Source organism: Pteropus vampyrus, unplaced genomic scaffold, assembly GCF_000151845.1.
Source record: "Pteropus vampyrus isolate Shadow unplaced genomic scaffold, Pvam_2.0 Scaffold87, whole genome shotgun sequence".
Classification (NCBI taxonomy): Eukaryota; Metazoa; Chordata; class Mammalia; order Chiroptera; family Pteropodidae; genus Pteropus; species Pteropus vampyrus.
Genome location: NW_011888868.1, coordinates 3,102,946 through 3,107,714, shown reverse-complemented (window position 1 = coordinate 3,107,714; position 4,769 = coordinate 3,102,946). Strand labels below are relative to the sequence as shown.

The window sequence follows — 4,769 nt, the reverse complement described above, 5'->3', positions numbered from 1 at the left end:
AGCAGCAGCGAGCTGTGGTAGGTAACCAGTGCCAAGGCCCAGGCAGAGACCCTGAGACCTCCAAATAAAACCAAAGCCAGAAGGAGGAAGACAGGGCAGTTGAACTGAAAGACATAAAGAAGGTAATATGGGTGAAAGCTGTTGATCAAGAATGAGACAAGAAGTGAGGAAAATGAGAGATGAAGTCCTATATGGGTGTGGACTGAGCAACTGAGGACAAGGGGCCAGATCATTCACAGAATTAAGTAACACAGCCAACTAGGACATTTAATTCTTGGGAAAAGTGACAGGTGGAGATGGTTTGGGCATATAAGTTAGAGATGGCTACAGTTAACATATAAAGGAGAGGTTTAGTAGATAGTTAAATTATATATATAAATATATACACACACACACACACACACACATATATATAGTAAAAATTTACCCAATATTATTTTATTATTAATAAATACAGGAGACTTCTTTTCTATTACACAGACACGCATTTTTTCTGTGAATATATGTGTGTTTGTGTAACAGAAAAGAAGGCAACACTGTGAAATACTACAACAAAGTGGAGTAAGTTGGGGGCTGACATATTGCAAGGAAATTAGCAATTTAGTGGGAGAAAGTTCCATGGAATGAAGATAGAAAAGGCTGATCGTGGTACTCAGAGGAGGAAAAGAGAAAGGAGCGGGATGAGAGAGGAGAAAGAGCAAGGACAATTCTGTGAAGAACGTTCTTGGCACTACTGAATGCTTCTTTTTTTCACATCCAGAATGTTAATCAAATTAGTCCTCTAGAGGCTTCATCTGTATCACTAATATACCCATAAAATCTTGAGGGCCATTTTAATTTTTTAATAATAAAATAATATTGGATAAATTTTGACTGTATTCATATAATGTGATTTAATGTGACTTAGTTTTGTATTTTCAAATGTACTTGTAAACCCTACGATTTAGAGTTTCTAGAACATTTAGATAAGAAATATAGCTTCTGAAATTTTTAAATTTGTGCCAGAATTGTCTTGTTTTGCTAAGACTATAAACAAAACTGCAGCTATGGTCTGGTCAGTGTGGGGCAGGGCTGAATAGATATTATCTCCAGGTGTGGGCTTGTATATGCAACCACAGTTAATGCTTATATTTGTTTTGTGGACAGCTGAGTGACCCTTTAGCTCATTTTGAGCACCTTGACATCTAATCCCTTAGATCTCTTTTATGTGGAAATCATCAGAAGAAAAACAAAAACGAAATAATTGCCTTAACCAAAGTTAGGACAGAATAATTGGCAAGCATCATCAACAGTACTTTAGACTTTCAGAGTTGCCTGTGGGCATCTTACCAGTCATTTTCCCTTTGCAGCCACAGGAAATGGGGAGGGGGGAGGGGATAATGTCACCCACTCAAGAGAAAGGTGTACAGAGTATCTTGAGACTAATCCACACAGAGTCACACAGGAGCTTGAAAGGCAGCTGAAGTCTGGAATTCTTTGCATAATTTTCTAGGTTTTTCTACCTTATGCATAATGTTTTGTTACTTCTGAGTTACTAAAAACAAAAGTATAAAAAGAGGAACAAAATCTCTTTATAGGCTCAGTCACCCAAATAACTCTTCTAATGGAAGCTTATAGAGCAGCAGTTAACTAAAACTGGTTGATGAAAACAAACAGAAGCATGTGACACCAACAAAATCAGAGGTTCCTGTTGTGTTCTGTAATTCTGAATTTGGTAAAATCCCAAGATTCAGATAATAAACTGAGAGGAGACCACATTGACTAACTCTGTGCCATACTTTTGCTCTTGAGGATATTTTTCTCAAGACTTTTTCTTAACGAATATATATTTTCATGTCCCTTGTGGAGTACAACTATTCCTTGAGCCCTTAGAGCCTCCATAAACTGAAACCTCTGGCTGTCCTGTTCATTTCATCATTCATCATTCATCTACAGAGAGCCCTCTTTCTTATTTTCACTTTAAAAATTATTTTTACTCCACATTTTAATTTAAAACTTTACTGGAAATATCAACAACTATTTATTGAGTCCCTATTCTGAAATAGTCAGTGTGTTAACTGTTTTATATACATTGTCTTCTTTGATTTATACAACAGTATCAAATTAGTTTTATTATACCCATCTATGAGATAAGGAAACTGTGGCCCCGAGGGACCTCACTGATATCATACAACAGGGCTGCTGAGGCACACTGATTCACCCCATGCCAGTCTGAGTCAAATGGCAATGCTTCCCCACTACAACACAATCAATTCTGTACTTACAAAGTACATAAGTATCCTGTACCCTTAGGAAGAGTCTCGTATGTTCCAAACGAAGATAGTCTGTAAAGTTTTGCCCCTAAGTCCAGTTCAAACAAAAGAGAAAGAAAAACAAATTAATATGTATAAAGTAAAATCTATAGCTGTAGACTTGCTACCTATCAATAGGTACCACTATAATTTATATCATTTTCTCATGGCTAAAATCCACCACCTCCACCCACCCACCCACCCGCCAAGTATTCTACCCATTAATGCTTTGAAAGGTTTGAATCATACTTATCACTCACAAATTAAATTAAATCCAATCTTATTCTTGGTGTGACCTTAGGAGCATGAATAAATATTCAAAGTCCCCTTAATGCCTAGATTGTCCATAAGCTGAGCACATTTCTCATCTGCTTTTCATTGGCCAGTATAGTGTTGGTTTCCACCATATATTTTCTTTGAAGAATTTTAAATCTCTTGCCACGATTTAAAAATTGAGGCATTTTACATTAACATCCCAGGCTAGACTAGCCCACTGGTCTTATATTCATGAGTAGTATAATTACCTCTTACTAATATGTCACTGTCTCCTTTAGACAGTCTTCCTATTTCTCTCTTTTTCCTCCTGACTGTGAAGCTGTGTATCAGGTTCTATTTATTGTCTAAAAGAAAACCATCTTCACTCATTTTTATTCCTTTCCTTGTCCTTGTAGGCTTTTGAATTTGTTTCTATCCCATTAAACAATTTCAAAGAGCAATTTCATTTATTTTGTTAGTTTTGAGATAAGAAGTATTTTTTTGGTAATGTGATTGTTTCATCAAACTAAATATGCAGTTTTTTTTTCTTTTATTTGGAAAAAGAGATTGCTATTTTTAGAGTGCTATTTGGATATTCTAACACTTTGATACAAGGGCATCAAATTGGAGATAAGATGACATAGTGTGTAAGGGGTGCAATAGTTAGCATTGACAGGTAAACTTCAGAATCTATCGTTTCACCTTGAAAATGAAAATGTAGAGAAATGAATCCTGTAGAAATACATAGTTACATAAGAAGAAAATTAAGGTTCGGTCTATTCCACTTTGACTACTTGAAATTTGCTTTTAAATCTCTTCCTGAAAAGTTATTGAAATGTGAAGACTCAAAATTTATTCTGTCTGTGTAACATTCAGAGATGTGCTTTCAAATAGAAACAAGAGTCTTAGTCCAGATTAGAACTAAAATGAGGATTACTCCTACCGTTTTTCAGCATTTACCCTAGATCGGACACCATGCTATATAATCTCATTTAATCCTATGTTTAACTCTGTGATATAGACATTATTTTCATTTTAAAATTATGGATGCTATGGAGTCTCAGAAGTAAAGAGATTTGCCCAAGCTAACACAGCTAGGAACTGGGGACCTGAGATTCCAGAACAAATTTCTCTGCCTCTAAAGTTATGTCCTTAAAGTACCTTAAAGTACTACTGGGTTCTTGTCATGCTTCCCTAATTAAAACTTTGGAATATTTTTCTTGTCTCTAAACTCGGAATTGTAAATGAGTTGTAAATGGTAATGAAATATAATGTTGGTTTTGAGTGCTTTGTTGACTTCTTCGTGAATACAGAGAACCAATATGAATCTGCTACTTCATGTTCTTTTTTCAAATTGCTGACTTTGCCCCGAATATTGGAGCTCTGTCTCTCAATTACCACATACCGGCAAGATAATACATCCCAAGCTTAATTGAGGTTGTGTAGGTGCGGAGTCCAGCTTACTGGTGTGTGTTTCTCAGACTGCCTCATATGATTCAGTTCTGCTCAGATCAACATGTATTTATGACATACTTGTTAAATTTAGACATGGGATAGATACCAATTATGTGACTAGCCCCTGCTGCCATGTGACCTTAAGCCAGTGGAAATAATGGTACCCACTGCATGGAGATGTCACGTGGGGAAAATATATTTAACCCTTGATATATTGTTGTTTCAAAATATTTATTAATTCAATGCCAGTTTCTTACTTACATTTTTTTACTCTCAGTTAAATGGCTTGTTCTTATCACGTGTCCAAAATCACAATTTAAAAAGAGAGAAAAATCAATAGCTTAGTTCTACCTATTTTTAATTTTTTTGTCAAAGAGTGACTAGTCAGTTTCCTATTTGCATAATTAACAAATACAAAGCCAGAGTGCTTAACTACCAGGATCTTTAAAATAGTGCAAATGAAAAGCAACAAACCAGTAACTGTAAAGATTTGTTTTTACCTAGAGTTAAAAGATGATAAGAATCATGCTAAGCTGACTAAAAACTGTGGCAGGTGGCTAAAACAAGTCCTTGGAGTGATTTTATGTGGGATTTGTGATGTCTATTTCAAGTTAGCCAATCTCTTTATGGTAAAGGAGGCAATGCTTAGTGTCCCATCACACTGCATTGGGCAGATGTGTGCTCTTAGCCACAAGCAGCAGCAAGCTTTGCAAACTGTTTCTGGAAGGACTTAAGGAAGATGTAAAAAACTTGTTTCTGGAAACTCTC

The 4,769-nt window shown here is 35.8% G+C and overlaps 1 protein-coding gene across 1 annotated transcript in view; it reads left to right on the top strand.

Annotated features, from left to right (window-relative positions):
- Positions 1 to 4,769, top strand: part of CNTNAP5 (contactin associated protein like 5) — a 587,467-nt gene that overhangs the window by 466,423 nt on the left and 116,275 nt on the right. The gene's annotated exons all lie outside the window — the stretch shown is intronic.